This window comes from Mugil cephalus, chromosome 14 (genome assembly GCF_022458985.1).
Source record: "Mugil cephalus isolate CIBA_MC_2020 chromosome 14, CIBA_Mcephalus_1.1, whole genome shotgun sequence".
NCBI classification, from domain to species: domain Eukaryota; kingdom Metazoa; phylum Chordata; class Actinopteri; order Mugiliformes; family Mugilidae; genus Mugil; species Mugil cephalus.
The window spans coordinates 1,673,309-1,690,629 of record NC_061783.1 but is presented as its reverse complement, the minus strand read 5'-3'; positions in this window follow the sequence as shown (position 1 = coordinate 1,690,629).

The window sequence follows — 17,321 nt, the reverse complement described above, 5'->3', positions numbered from 1 at the left end:
TGAAATCAAGTGTTTGTGATAACTTGCAGTGAGTCTTTACCAATGCTGTGGACGATTTTTGGCCCACTCATCTTTACAGGATTATTGTGATTCAGCCGCATTGTAGGGTTTTCCAGCATGACCCACGTTTTTAAGGCTCTTATAGGGTTGAGGTCAGGGGCCTCATTTATCAAACCGTAGAAAAAGCGTAGAAGAAGCGTAGAAAATGTTCTAAATTCTGCCTTAGGAATGAAATTTAGAATGCGTGTAAGTACAAAAAACATCCAAATTTATCAAACGTGCAGAAACAAGTCGTATGCACACTAAGGATTAATCGGTGATGATAAATCCCACCTGTTCTTAACTACCATGCTTGTGCATGGTGCGTGCCATTTGCACCGGAATTGACCATATATAGTAGCAACAGTCCCTTTAAGAATGCATGATAGGATTTTTTTTTTTTACCCTCACCGAAATCATAGCAAAGAGAAAGAGGGCCAACCTGGAAGTGGTGGAGGAGCCGGGGGAGTTCAATAAGACACCACCAAACCCATAAAAGAAATAAAGGATCATTGGACCAACATCACAAATGCTTTTTTGCAAATAAACGAGGCACTGAAACAGATTGACGCATGTGCATCGCAAATATTGAGTAAATAAACTTTAAAAGCTTGAATGATGTCGAGATTATTCTCCCACGCACACTTTCACTCTGAAGTTTCTAATTTTTAAACGATCAGCTAACAGGCAGACTTACCTAAAATCTCTGTATGATCCTCTCTTGTTTATATGAGTTTTTGATTCTTATACTGAACTGTGTTCCTTCAGCAACATTTCACAGACATAGTTGCACCTCACATTATTTGTGCATTGATTGATTGAAATCCTTTGCCGTTTACGTAACTGAATTCATTGTGTGATTTTATTGTGATGTGGGTGCAATCTATGGCTTCAAATTACATTTGTGAATCCAGCAATGGTGTGAAATCCTCGTTTAATTCGGGCTGGTTGGTGATGTCTGTATGGGAACTGGGTGTAAACTGGAGCCAGAGAAATTACTCCATCCAGCACTGCCGGCATGATTTTCCTCAATGCCACATATGTCTCCAAACTCTTGTGGCCAATTTTCTGGTGGCCACACATCCCAGGATGGACAAGAGCTGGCTATGCACTGGAACGTTTTTGGTGCGTTTTGCCTCTCACTCCAACAAGAAATGTTGAACAGATCAGAGCGCTCTTTGAAAACGCATGTTTCTCAAAATTTTCCAATAGTTCAAGATAATCAATGCTACTTGTACTAAGTTTTCTTTTCAGGTTGTCCCATCACAACTATCTTTTATAGCTTGTCACAACAATTATTCAAAATGCCTGCTAACTTACTAATTGAGCATTTTTATTATTGAAGGAGACCGTGTGAAGTTTGAGATTGCTAAACACTGTGAATCTCTTCATCGGTTCTATGTGTAGTTCCACTGTTCTACCACAAAATTTTGTCTGTACGCATTTTTCATACTTTTCTGAGCACACATATAAATTGTTAAATTCCATGCTTTGCGTCGAAATATTCTTGTGCTCTCTTTACGCACAAATCTATGCATATGCACAGTTCATAGGCAAGTGATTTTCTTTTTCGTTTGTTCCAGAATTTCTTTGGGCCTCAGTAAGATGTCTAGCTTTTGAGGATCTTTTGGTCTACTTCACTTTGTCAGGAAGGTCCTATTGAAGTGATTTCTTGATTGAGAACAGGTGTGGGTGTGGCCTACAGAAATTGAACTCCGTTCACAATCAAGTAATGTTTTAATGGCTCCATGGAGCAGGTCAGAGACAGCAGCCTGTCACTGAACAACCTTCTCTACCTGACTGTGGTGTTGTGTAGAGGGTGGTGGGCATTGTTCATAATGGACCGGAGTTTGTTCAGGGTTCTTGCATCTGTCACTGATGTCAGGGACTCCAGCTCTGTCCTGACCATAGATCTGTCAGCAAGCTGTAAGCACAAACCCAAGTCTGTCATGAGTTTCTGGGGCATAGCCCAGTGCAGTATGGGTAATAAGAGTGACCAGGCTGTTAGTGGAAGATAGAAAAGAGGATGGAGGAGAGGCGGAGGGTCTGTCTGGTTGCTAGGATACGTGGCCGGCGCCAAGAACGGATATGATTTATAATGGCCAGTCTCACTGTCTCGGTCTCTCGACTAGTTTCCTCCTTCCTCTCCTCCTTCTCACTTTTCCACTTACTCTCTCTATCTTGTACCCTCATTTCTATCCTCAGCATCTCTGTAGGTCTGTTAACAGACCCGGTCAGACTGATCTAGGTACTTTACTGCTGGCAATGGCTAGGATTTTTATTTATTTTGTGTTCCTAATAGTCTCTCCTGTGTGCATCATGAGCATGCTAAGATCATTCAGGGTAACTTCAATTTATTTATTAGTGATGATGAAAAAAATAATTTGGAGTCCACCTATTTTCAGTGTAGTGGATTGTACAGTTCAATTATATGTCGGTACAGCAGCGCTTGCATCTGTGAGTCTGCACGTTCACATGATCATGCATAAGCTACAAGCACATGAATGGATGATATTGATTTGCAGAGACTTGATCCACCTCGGGATGTGGAAATCCTCTGGGACAGATACAGCGTGAAAAGCAGAGGGCACGAGACCATGTGAGGAAGGGAGACGAAAAGGAAATGGAGGTCTGAATGTAAGGGGAAAGTATGTCACACAAGGTTGTAGAGACATGCAGAACTATTTAATGTCTGACTAAGATGCGTAGGCTACTGATGGCTTAATTAAAAATAATTCTTTTGTAGCTATCAACAATGAGGATTTCTCTGAGAAAGTATTGTGGAGGACATTTTTCTCTGACTGCAGACTGCAACTTTCCACTAAAAGGCAGACTATCACTTTTGGCCTAGTGGCTATTCTGTAGATTTTACAGACAGACCGTGGTGAATATAAATCAGGTGTGCGTCAACATTAACAAAAACATATCGTTTTTCGCTTTATTCCAAAATTTATTCCGAAAACTCCATGTCAACATGTTTTTTTAGAAACAGTTCACTAACCTCACTGACATATTCAGGGGAACTCTTGTTCTCAGAAGAGATTGTACCTTTGAAGTGGTGAGCAGTGAGGTGTGTAGATTATCCATAGTAATAGAAACACAGAAAATATACGTTGTATTTAAAAAAAAATAAAAAAAATTAAGCCAGAAGCTTTACCTCCATTTTGTCAGGATAGTGGCAGAAAGGTGAAAAAATCTATGTGTATATTATTATTATTATTATTATTATTATTATTATTATTACATACTATTGCTGCCATTATTAGTACTATATACTGTTATCATCATCTGTCTCTCTGTCTGTCTGTCTGTCTGTCTGCAAACCAATATAGTTTATGTTGCATGAGTAATTAAATAACCTGAAGCCGAGAGATATTTATATAAGTCATTGTTATTGTTTTATCATTTGAATAACCGAGCTGTGTAGATACTTAGATAGCTGAAGTTCCATCCAGATGACTTCTATTTTGACATGTGTCATTATTTACTTTCATTCCTTGGGGGGTGGCTTTGCTGAATATATCACTGAAAAATATGTCACTGAAAAGACTGCAAAAGACTGAGTTTTTCTTCAGCTTCCTTAAATGTCTGGTTACTATATTTTTCAATTCAGCTGGTAACTGAAATCATTCCTCCTTTCCATACTGAGCTCATAATGAGGTATATAGTTTAGGGTATGTTTTCACAGTTATGGTCTTAGTGCAACTTTTCCTTCATTGCTGGGTTGCAGTAGGAAAAAACCCATAATCAAGAAATGTCACTTTGCACAGTAGTACACTTGTTGACATTGTATGAGAGGAGAGCTCACCGCTTCTTGTTTACGATGTTGCCTGCGACTGAGAGCAGTCTCTCACATGGAACAGTGGTTGCAGGTTGTCTTTGTTTTGGTTGGTCTGAAGCTGGGAGACGTGTTAGCCCGAGTGCTAGGAGAATCCCTGACTACCGTATGCTTGGCGTTCATGTGGTATTTTAAGCTGGAAGCGCTTTGGTGAAAAGTAAACTCCTTCCTGCAGAGTGTGCATAATACTTGATGTGAGCCCACTGTTCCGTCTTATTTTTTTGTTCTCAAATTTCCCATGGAGAGGGAAAACGTGCTGTTTAGCGTCTTCCATCATTATCGGTCAGTTCTGCTGCCTGTCACCGCCAGAACAACTACACATTTGCACGACGGTAACCCTACTTGGACAAACTCCTTCATTTTGCGCTGCAGATGGGTTCATTGCATTAAAATATTTAATCAGATTAATCATGATGACGGATTAGTCTGTGTTAACTCATTCATTTTGACAGCCCTAGCATGTATATGTTCAGATGAGAGACAAGTACATCCTTTTGTGTGTTCCTTCTCGTGCTGGGGCTAACCTAAATAACCAATGGGAGTAATCCTCTTACCATCTCATTGCGTCCCTGAGTCACCATGACTCGTCATGATAAGCATTAGCTAAAGATTTGATCTAATTCATCATCATTCATTCATCAATCATGATGAACTGGATGAATCATCATACTTCATCAACGGATGGTCGTCATCTTGGTGGCCTGTAGACGTGTGAAAACACCTTCTGAACGATCCAACAGAGCAAATAACAGATCAAGCTGACCAGTCCCAGTTCTCGTTGCCTCCACATTGTATGTGCTTACCCAGAGCAGGTTAGCCTATAGTTTTGCTACTGTATGTGGTCCAGTCAAGCTACAGTGTTAATGTGACTCATGACACAAACATTAGTTAAAGCTTAGCTTAGGTATCGTTACTATTTCTATCAATCTACCTTGCTAACTTAATGCACAAAGTAAATTATTTGACAAAGCAAGATACTCGTGAGTCTTTTTGTTCTGCACTTGTAAGGGATCCAGGAAGATATTTGAACCAGAGTGTCCATATTTCTCCTTCCCTCTCAGTCAGTCCAGCGTCTTCCAGTAAATGGAGGATAATTTTAGAGCGATAAAGAGCCCAGAGGATATCGAGGGGAATGAACGTGCACACACACACACACACACACACACACACACACACACACACACACACACACACACACACACACACACACACACACACTTGTACACAATGAGATGGTCGCCCATTCTCTTTTGCACCTGCTGACCTCACAGGATCCACTGAGATCGGCTACTGCTGAGTGTGCGGCTGCTACACACATTCACTTACACACACACAAATACAGGAATGCGTACGCACTTTGACTAATAGGCCTAATGCTTCCTGAAGAGGGCCCAGCACTGCATTAGCTACGGATGTGGGATTGATTTAGAAACTGAAAGCCTTCTAGTGTGTGAGCGTGCGTGTGAGTGTGTGAATATGTTGTGCACTCACTGATGTGTTTTCCCCAGTTCCACCCTTCTGACATTGTCTGTTTACTGATAAGTGATACACACTGAAAGACACACAAAGATGCATATGTAGGAGGTTTAACCAGTTTACACAATTAATATCCAATATGTTTACATGTTCCCGTTTTCATTCGACAAATCACAAGTATACAAAGTTTCTTGATTCTTTTCAGAGTGTAAAATCCCTTCCATAAAAATAAAATAAGATCAGACACTCAAAAACTCTGTTACTAATTACATAGTTAGCAGAAAGGCTAATTAAGACAGTCTGACCCATCACTCCAATTACATGGTGGTGAATCTCTGGAAAACAGTAGCGCTTCTCTTGTTAGATGTTGTTAATTCCTGACATGGCATTAAAAAAGACATTAATAAAGAAGTCTAATAAAGAAACAAAGTGCTTATTTCCTTTAATGGTGGGCCACAGTTCAAAGTAACTTAAGTTAACGTCACTGACTGAATGTATGGTATATATCACTTGAAATAATGAATGGTAGTAATGCCAACACCGGTTGTTGACAGCTGAATGGTTGCAAGTCTGTCTTAATACGTTGATATCATTGCTTACGGAGAACAAAACCACAGTTGGACATTGCTGCTATATTTTGAAACACTGTCATTCTCGTGTCTATTGAGTTTTCTGAGCTCTTTTAAGGATGTGGCGCAGCATACGGCAGTACCTGCCCATCGTTGTCTCTTACTGACTTGAGAATCGGTGGAAGACACAGTCCTTGTTCTGTATAAAAAATACAGGTTGACTGAAGTTAATGTGTCACCCTGGTTCACTCAAACCAAATATGCAGTCTTATAATCTTTGTGTTTGCATAAACCACGTGATGTGCTCTTGTTTGGCGTGTTAAAGGGCCATTCTTGTAGTTACAGCATACTTTGGTCATTGTACTCCATATGTGTCTTTCAAGTATTGTTGTCAGACTTAAAACCTGTAAGTGCGTCTTTTGAACAATGCCACCGTCGTGTACAAGATCACCGAAGGGCTGGCTGGGCAACGCTGGTAAACTGAAACAACACAAGAAGCGGATCTTATTGGAGAATCAAAGAGGCCATGGTGATTGTGGTGTGTGTGTGTGTGTTTGTAAAGAATCAGGTAACTGGCTGTAGATTACTGGTGGAAAGAAGCAGAGCGAAGTCTGAAGAGGAATGGGTTAACGCGTGCTGAGAGCAGAGGAGAAGAGGGTGAGGTGGCCTGGGGGGAGGAGAAGAGAAAGAGCAGAGAAACCGAAAAGCAGACGTGGAGGAGGTGGGGAATTGATGAAGCAGAAAGCTTGGTTATTCCTGCTGTGAATCTATGTGTCTTTGCTGTGTATGTGGGTGTGTGTGTGTATGAATGGCAGGCTTTGGTAGTAAATGAAACTGTTTATCAGATCAATATGGCCATCATCTTCCAGATGACTGTGGCCTCTACTGAAGAACAACCATAAATCACAACCAAATATGGAGGACACCAATCTATGGCTACTGTGTGTCACTTTGTGTGTGTATGTACACAGTGTACAAGGCTGGAAGCACCTTTCTGTTTTGTCTGTTTGTATATTTAGCTTGTCTGTGTGAAATAGCCAATTTCTCTCCCTTGATGGTCTGGAGGAAGCAGTCACAAAATGGAGACGTGAGAAAGACAGACCACGCCTTCTCTTAAACCAGTGCTTTCCACATACTTCACAAGGGTTAAATAAGGGTGGTAGACATTATATGTAGATGCGAACATCAATGTTGCATCGTATGGGTGTCATTTCCTCCGTCCTTCTCCATAGGGTTAACAACAGTGCTCTTGTTCTGTGCCTGACTGCCCCCAGTGCTCTCACTCTGAATAATGTAGCCTCCCGATATCAGTGACAAGAGTCTCGAAACCAAAATAGCATCTTGAGCTCCGATAAATATAGAAGGTAATTAGATCGGCAGCAGGAGAGAGACAGAGAAAAGCCAGGAAAACGGGAACGTCTGTTTTATGTGTGAGGTTAAAACTCCTGTAGTTCTGCAACAAACTGCTGGCGATCGATCGGACGAGAACTGTTAGTCGTGTATTTGTTTCTACTCACCCTTACTCTGACATTATTATCGGTGAATGGTTTCTTTACTTTGAAAGGATTTAGTGAATGCACATGATGTGGAGTTTGAACTGTGTGTGTTTTTGGGCCTGCTATGAGCACAGTGAGTCAGCAGTATTTCACCGGTTAGTTCTCAGGAGAATGGAGGCTGTATGCGAGCACTCGCTGCCATCTGCGTTTTGCCACTCTCTCGCCCTTTTCGCTATGTTTCTGTGTGTCTTCGTCTTATTTTACCTGCCCTTCTTTATCAAATGTTTGCAGTTCACAGGAAAACTTACGAATCCGGGGACTAATCCTTTGTGTGATGCTGTTGGCAGTGGAGTGAGGAGCAAGGTGAAAGGTTATGGGGGGGGTTGGATCAGCTTGTCAGAGCAGCCTGGCCCCCATCTCGACATGATCCCCTCTGGGAAAGAGTGTGTGTGTGTGTGTGTGTGTGTGTGTGTGTGTGTGTGTGTGTGTGTGTGTGTGTGTGTGTGTCCATTCAGTGACATGTTGTGACAGAAACTGACTGACAAGCCCTTTTGCAGCTCAACACCGGCTGCTGCAGAGAGACTAATGATGACAGCTCTCAGGCCGTACACAGCTTTCTTTTTCTCTCCCTCTATCACACACATGCACACACACACCCTGTCTTCCTATCTCTCGCTCTCTTTGTCTTGTGTCTCTCCCTCGACTACCTCTTCCTCTATCACACGCCCACACAGACAATGGCATCCTGTATATTGTCTCCCTGACGCAAAGGCGCAAACACACACATTTACATGAATGCAAACTCACACACACACACACACACACACTGACCCACACACACTCTCATCGTCATGCATGGAGTCATGCTAGTCCGCCTGACAAGTATCACTCACATACACACATAAAGTACACGTTTTCCTTTCTCTTGCATTGTCTGTCTTTCTCTCAGATACACACACTCTATTTTGCTCATACACACACACACACAAACGAGGCACTACTCTCTCTGTCTTGGAATTTTACATTTTGATGAAGGAGGAAGCATGTCGTCCAATCAGAGCTTGGTGAGCAGGGAGAGACCATCTGAGTGCAGACAGGAGGGTGGTTTGGACACACGCTGCTACGTTTTCGGGGCCCTCCCTACCGGCTCTACCCCCCAAGCATCCCCTTGTCTCAGTGAGGCTGGTGGTATGACCCAGCAGGCTCGATAATAACCCCTCCTCTCTGTCTCCCCCTCTTCTGTCAGTGCTAGGGTGTAGCTACTGATCCTATACTACAGCAGAGAGAGTGAGAGTGAAAGGGAGGAGGGACATCAGGTGTCACAGCTCTGCAACCCCTGTTGAGGCTGCATTACCACGACAACCAGCTCCAGGGGTGCCGCCAGGTGAGTCTGAGGACACGCACGCACACTCACACACTTGCTGTGGATGCACACAATGAAGTGATTGCTCCTTGCTTTGGCACAGAGATGTGTTGTATTGTCAGTTGTACATGCACAGGTGTGCAGACACTGATGTGCTTCACAATGTTGGCAGTGTCACTTTTGGATACTATGAACACTGTACTAATAGCAGTGTAGCGTGTGAATGCGTGCCTGGCTCATGTCAGCTTTTGTGTGTGTGTGTGTGTGTGTGTGTGTGTGTGTGTATACGTGCGCATGTTTGTAGCCTTGCCAGAATGTACAGTATATGTGTGTGTACGTACGCCATCCCTCCCTGTGTGTGGTGGTGGGAGACAAAGGGTCCCCTCTGTCTGGCGCTGTAGCACCACTTACGCCGCCGCTGATGGGTGGGAAAGTTCTCTCCGTCATCAATCATATCTGATCAGGAAAAAAAAAAAAAAAAGTCAAATAGGATGCCCCCCCACCACCATCCCACCCCATCTCTACCCCCTCACCCATCCCTGTCGAACACTCCTGACTCACGTTGATAGGAGGACACGGTCACAGCAGATGATCACCCGGCTGGTGGGGGTGGGGGTGGAGAAGTGGGGGGGGGGGGGGGGGGGGGTGCGTTCTGAGGACATGAAGTCTGAGAAGAGGGGGTGGGAGGGTGGCTGGCGGTCATGACACCACTGTAATGTGTCGCAGACATAACATGCAGAATGAGCTTAAAACACATGTGTATGAGGAAGGGTCATCTGCCACGCACATGACTGTCACTGTGTTTGTGAGAGAGAGAGGAAAAGAAAAAGAGAGCACACGCATAATGTGCCAAACTGCCATCCATTACTGACCAATAAACCCAGACAAAGAGGCGTTGGATCATATGTGCAGTCTCGTGTCATATACTGAGTAAGTGTGTGTGTGGGTGGGTTGGGAGAGTAGGGGGGAGGGTTTATATGTTGAGCTCTATATGCAGGCTGCTTCCGCAAGCAGTGTGTACAGTATGTCTGATCATCACGTCTCAGCCGGTCCCATAAGGTACTATTCGACTTTCGAAGATCACATGTGCGCATTGCGGGAGGGAGGTGGGTCTCTTCCTCAGTCCTCGACATCCTATTCAACCTGTTCCATTTGACAGCCGGTCGTATCCCACCCAGACCCAGCGTCTTGCAGTAACGGCAGAGTCTCTTTCAGCCTCTGCCTCATACGGCTGTGAACTGGTTCAACCCTGTCCATATGACACTAAATGATCAATCCCCCTACTGTTATAAATGTGCTCTTATCCTTAGGTGGCCTTTGTTAAATCCTGCCCATGTGATTGCAGATCATAGAAGCGCTGCAGTCTAGTGTAGTATGTAGTAGCATTTTCGAGTGCTCAGTCTTTTTAAAACGTTGAATCGTGTCGGTAAACTCATATTTTGCCGTTTGAAAGACCCATTTTGTTTTTTGCTAAATTATCTCTTATGTAAGGAGTGACAAATTTCACCTTTTTAAGGTCCTGTTTATGACATTCATTGGTTGGTACAGTGTAAGAGAGATGAGAAAGTCAGAGTCAGGGTGGAGAACTGGGCTCACACACATGCACAGGTCTCACACACAGAGAGACATGCAACCAATCAAGGTATAGTAACCTGGACAAGAAGAACTCGGCATATAGACGAGGAACTACCAATCATTCTTGCACTCTATTCTATGATTAGTATTTGTGATTCATATTTATCACAAGACCAGACTAATCTTTTTTCTTAGCCTCTCTGAGTTAATAGTGACCAAACTGCACAGTCTGGGAGCAAAAACGGTGGCAGCAAGAACATGCTGTACGTTTCTTTTTCAGTATCCCCGTCCTCTCTCTCCCTGTCTCTCTCTCAAATTATTCAATTTGTTTCCTACATTTCCTACATTCATTTCCTACCTCTTTTCTCTGAGCTCATACGCACCCATTCATCCCCTCCTCCATATGTGAGCACTGACTGTAGGGCGTGCCCCCCCCCTCCACACACACACACACACACACACACACACACACACACACACACACACACACACACACACACACACACACACACACATCACTACCACGTACGTTGCAATGAGACGTGCGTCGTGAATACATTGACGCCATGTGGAGTTCACACGCGGCTGTACAATGACTGACATGCTACATGCTGGCCGTCATATATATTCTGGTTTATACTATGGGGCCAAACACGCTCACAATTGAATAGTCCTCTTTTTTTTTGGATATTGCGGAGTGAGTGTAACGGTATGGTCGCAAAAAAAAATCACTTTGTGTATGATGATTATAACGCTGTGAAATGGTGGCGTAAGCAACAATTACCCTAATTGAACATTCCAGAGCAGTCCTGCAAAATGGCTGCCGAGCCGGCATGCCGTCTGTGATGGCCGACAAGAGTGTGTAGGTCTACACTGTGCGTGTATGGCTGCGCATGTCTGTGTGTGCATGTGTCTGAGCGTACGGCTGTTTGTATATATGTGTGTGTGTTCTGTCAGGGTGCTTGTACTAAGTCTATGTGAGAGTAATCCTACGTTTGCTTTTTTTTTTACTGACTGCTTTGTGTCAGGGGATGTCTTTGCTCACTGGAGATCTCTGCTAATCCATAATTACCTACCTCAATATACCTAGAGTGTAGGAGCCATTATGTCAAACCGCCTTACTGTAACAGCTGATGATTATGGCGCCTATAAGAAAGACTCTACATTTAGCTCTGGAAGCAAAACACGCCTTAGATAGTGACTTTTAGCTCCACCACCGCCAGACTTCAAAACGTCTGCATTTTCACCGACTGCCATTAAGGTGCTGAGGGTGTTCTGACAAACAGCTGACCTTGTTGTTTCTTTACAGCGCTCTGCCTTGCCAGCCCAGTACCCAACCACTCGCCCAGCCAGCTATCCAGCTACCTACCCATCCATCTGCCCAGCCAGCAAGGCCAGCCCTGTCCAGACCTGGCAACCTGCGGGAGTCATCAGGGTTAGTGCTCCTTTGGCATGTCTCTGTGCCAAGAACGTCCGCGAGCATCAGGCAAGAACTTGTAAAATTTATAGATCTGCACTTAAACCATAGGCCAAACAATCAAATGATATTCTTATATAAGGGTAAGAAGTGGGTGAGCAATCAAGAACCCACCATAAAACACTGCAACTGTTCCTGATTTATATCAAACGGGTGGACACGTTAAGAGAAGCGGTTTTATTGTAGCCAATGTCTCATTGGAATCTTGGAGGATGTTGAGTGACGGCCATTCTGTTTCTTGATCTATGTTCAGATCTAGTTGTGCACTGACGTGTAGAGCACGATCGTTTTTTCAGGTTACTAGCTATTTTTTTAACATAAATTTTCTGATGACAGTATTTCAGTTTAATATATTTAAGAAAGCACAGCTTTCAGAGGTGGGTACCTTCTTACACGCATGCACCTCATCACACACTTTTACCGAGATAAGCAGCATTTTTATTATTTATTTCTTTTTTACCATTTTCATACCCACTTTTTTGCTCTGCTGTTATTAGACTACACACACATGCACAGAGCACAGATTATAAGCATCACTGGATTAAGTTAAGGCTGTGCCGTTCGCTAATAATTCAAATACTGCAAGCACTTGCATTTTCTGCGGTTCATCAGGGAGACGCTGTAAAAAAGACAAAGCTGAACTAAATGACTACCAGTGCTCGGGCCTTATCGCAACTGTGTGGGTGTGCGGCTTGTGTGCTCATGTGTGAGAGAGCTTGTGTGAACGTGCACCCACCGAGTCTTGAATGTGACAGCCGAGGGTCGAGCGTACATGTTAAAATCTTTGCAGCTCTTCCTAAATCATCTGTCACACCATTCAGTCGAATGTTGGGGATACAGCGGAGAGGAGAGACAGTGATGAGAGAGTACACCGCCGTATATTCAGGCCTGTTAATAGGCTGTGTCTATTGATGTGTGTATATAGGTCCGTGTGTGTGTGAGAGAGAGAGAAGGAGAGGGCACGCATGTGAATGTGAGATAACTTTGAAATTTACTATTGATTGAGTGAATCATTTTCTCTCTCACTGTCAACTCTTCTATTATCAATATAATGGAGTCAGCCATTAGCTTAATGTCTATAAATGTGATAGACACAATGGATCGCTAAAGGCAGAATTAAAAAAAACAAATAAAACAAATACAATGACCCAGTTAGAAGCAATAATTACCTTCTAAAATACAATTTAAAAATACTGAATATAATCTCTGTTATGTTCCTTCTATTTTACACGGACACTTTAACTATACACTATATGTGGGGCTGGGTAATAATCACAAGAACATTGTTTTCCAAATGGGAGTATTAACATTTTTATGAGCATTATATAAATCATAACATCAGATAAATATCATACAGTATTAGAAAGCAGTCAAAGCAGAGCATCATTTAAAGAGTCTCACTTAAAGAATGTCCAGTGTCCATTTGGATTTTGATAAACTGTCGTTTTGAGAAAATGACAATGAAGTTAGAGAGTGTAAAAACTTAATCTTGTTTTCTTAACCCTTTAATTGTACGGATACGGATCTTCATTTTTGAGTAAAAGGGGAATACGAGGACATCAGTGTGTGTGTTTGTGCACTTGGCAAAGGGCCTTTTAGACCTGAGTAAAAAGGAAATGGAGGCTTGGCAAATGCTCAGCCAGCATCTTTATCACTTCTGCTCTTGGAGCTGACCACCACCGCTCCTTAATAATGGACACAAAACACACTCATTTCTATTTATGCCCTCACCAACATTCTTCCAGTATGTTGCCTGAGATAATATTATAGTACGAAACGATGTACCATCATTGAATGTTGAAGTTGTAAAATGTATAGAAAGCTAAAGAAATCAGTGTTGTTTCTCAGCTTGAGATGATGAGTGGAAAAAAGAAAGAGTTTGACTCAAGTGGAGGTCTGGTTAATAGTAGCTAATAGTGTGGCTATAAAATGCAAAGAGGGGAGGATGTTCTCCACCGCAGAGCTTTTTGCCTCCCTGGCTTCCATCCCAAGTGCAGACAACAGACATCGTCATTTTCCAACTCAATTTACAGACGCATTAGGAGATGCTGAGATGCACCCAACTCCCTCAAATGCAATCAGCCTGCCTGTGTGTTTTAAGGGGTTATTGAGGGTGCCATTATTATTGACTTCTTTTTGTCTTCTTGCCCTCTGTAAGCCCATTTTTCCAATGAAATAATTTTGAAACATAAACGGCCGCATATAGATTTCTTTTCTTGAGCACCTCTTAATAACATGTCTCCCTTCCACGCCACGGTTGAAACCATCATAAAGCTTTCGATAGATTCATATTTATATTTTCATCTATGTCCTATTTAATGTTGATACACTTATACACGCATATTTTGTCAGTTCATTTATCATTTTCGTCTGAAGACAAAAGGTTCTACATTTGCTGATTAATTTTCTTGCACCGTATTTGTTGAAGTTATCTTTGCAGTTAATAATTGGGTTCATTTTACATAAATTAAAACATACATTAATACAAACATTTCACATTTTTACAAAAAAGATTCGTGTTTTTCCAAATAATGAGTTTAGTGCCTATATGCACAACTTGATACAGCACTTTATTACAAAATAATCCACTTTTATGACTTTTTGTTCTGTATTTTAGTTTTTAAATTGATCTTTAATTCTGTTTCTGGTGGCATTAAAAAGCTCTTTAAATTTGGCTTTGTGAAACCTGCTGATACCCTGAAAGTCTGCCTCGCCCTCTCTCTCCCTGTAATTGATTTCACACCTTTGAGCTCCACAATAGTTTTCTGAGTGCACTTAGGGGAGAGATTCAAGACAAAGTCAGCCTTAGAGGTACATCCATGCAGTTCCACTCCCGCACACAACAGCTGCCTTACCGTCCTGCACTGTTAATGCCCTGTTTGACCCTCAGCTAAACATATGACTAATTGAAAGCTCGGGTAAAAACTGAGGAGAGAGAAGCAGGATGCCAGACAAAAGATGGGGGCTGGGAATGGGAGGAATGAGAGGAAGACATGGGAAAGGCATGGGAAAGGGGAATACTTTGAGAAGAAGGAGCGATTAGGATAAGAAAGAGAAGCATTTGGAAAGATAGCATCTTCTATTATGCTCTCTCATCTTCAATTCCTTCATTCTCTGAAAAATGTCACAGATCATTCTTCTTCTTTTCACCCTTCATTTCCTTCAGTACCACTTCATTTCTTGTACCAGCTGTTCGCTCATCTGTTTCACTTTTGATCTTCTTTCCCCAACATCGGATTTCTTCCCTCACACTCCTTTCATACATCCTTAACATTTTTCCCCAACGTATCCTTTAAACGCTCCTCTTTACCAATAAGCACAGTTCTTGAATTACCCCACTTAGAACAGCGACAGCGGATTGATCGGACACAAATGCACAGCTCGAATATTGATTATTACTGAAATGGTGGACATGTAGGCACACAGAGTGTTATTCATATGTGCCGTTAAGTGGATGCGTCTCTTCGACAAGTCTCTTTTTTTTCGCCAAGCAGCAGCGTATATCTATAGTGCTCAGGTGGTGGGGGTCTTTCAGACCGTGTGGACGTTATCTTGAAACGAAGGGCCGGCTGCCATAGCAACCATATGATGAGGCAGGCAGGGCTATTTAAAGGAATTCAGCTGCTGCTCGCGTTCCGTCAGCTTCACACCGGTCCAGTGAAAGACAAAGAAATAGATGTGAAAGCAAGATGAATATAGATCCTGGTTGTTTTACCCCTACTATCTAATGTTTGGCATAAGGTCTACCAAGAGACCTTATGCAACAAATACAATTTCAATGTTTAATTCCTTACCTTGTTCAAAGACTCTAAAGTATCTTACCGGTTTTGACTCCTAATCTTTGACTCTCTTTTTGTAATCCGTGGTGGCTTTTTTCACTCCTCAGTATTTCTGCTTGCAGCACATCTCTGCTGAGCCTCTTTCTTCCTTAGCGCATGCCACTAAATTGCAATTAAATCTGATTTGATTGCAGCTTTTTCATTTAACATCACAACTAAACATGTCTTTCACACATTTAAAATGAATTGAAATAAAGTGCACACACTTTCCTGCAAGGTCGATAAAAGAATAGTGATGCACATTGGGAGAAATACTTCCCTGCTGAATTATAAAATGTAACTAAAGCTTACTGCTTAATAGTGGATTTTTTTTTTTTTTTTTTTTATGTTCATGATGATGTTAACATGCCTGAATTTTCTGCAGAAACAGACAAAAAAAACCTACCCACCACCTACTTTTCCTCAATAGAGGTATTTCTCAGTGGACGCAAGCACATGAGGAAACAAGTGTGAGACAAGAACAACTGCTGTGCACCTACACTGCTTTGCATACCAAACTCATACGGGGAAGCAGAAAACACAAAAAAGGCAGCATCTTTTGATTTTATAGTTGTCAGAAGAACTTTATGTGAAAGAAAGTGACATTTATGCCTTATAAAGAAGATTGCTGTATTTTAGTTTAGCCTCAACATTTACCTGATATTTGATAGGCAGAACATTTTACATTATGTAGCTTTTAGTAGTCATTTTAATTAGTTTAAATTTTATATGTCAACTTTACAAAAAAGGGAAGCTGTTTCGCATTCAAGTTCATTTCCTAGTCGACTAATTAAAGGAGAGAAAGTAAAAAAAAAAAAAAAAAGATAGAAGTCAAGGTAGCACTGCTTTCTTCTAGCTCCTCAATTATGGAGATTTTTTATGTGAAGTTCTTATCATTACAGGTGTATTATAGACCAAACCGTTGATTGATTGAATGAGAAGAAAAAATGTTTGCTGCAGGCTTCCTTTAATGCTCATAGCCATTAGAAAACGCCTGCCCATCGGTCTGTTCCAGGACAAGACAATGAGCTCTTACTGACTTTGTAAATTAGCATCAGCTAAATGTCTAAAATGAAAACATTTAACGAATTGTAGGAATCAGCCTGACTGACTTTAGGCTCATGGGGTTGATAGGTGGCTGTTCCTCTCCCATAAATGTCTTTTTATCATGCTAATATTCTACAACATTTTAATTTTCAGTTCACAGTAATTGGTAAAACGCCTGGTGTTCTTTTATCACTCAGTTGAGCTCAGCATGCTATTCCAATGCCTGCGAGAGCAGTCAAAGATTTAGAGTGCTTCATAGAAGCAAAATTATGAGTGACCTCTCTCGTAACACTCCCTCTGCTCTTCACACTGCTCTTTATCTCATTCTAATCCCAACTCATTTCATATGCTAAGTAAAAGCTTATATCCCTCTTCACTGTACATACACACACATACTTCATTGCTGTGGTGTGATTATAAAATTAGCATAGAGGATGTTTTTGGAACTGTTGAGAGCAGAAGCAGCTGAAGCAGGGGCTTGTGGGTGGTCTTGTGCCTGGCAGGTGTAGATAGGTGGGGCAGAGATTCCCAGACTCCCTCATGTCTAGATTTATGATGAGAACTCAACATGAGGAACCCAGAGAAACTTCCTTAATGTCTCAATGGCCTTCTCATCACCTCCG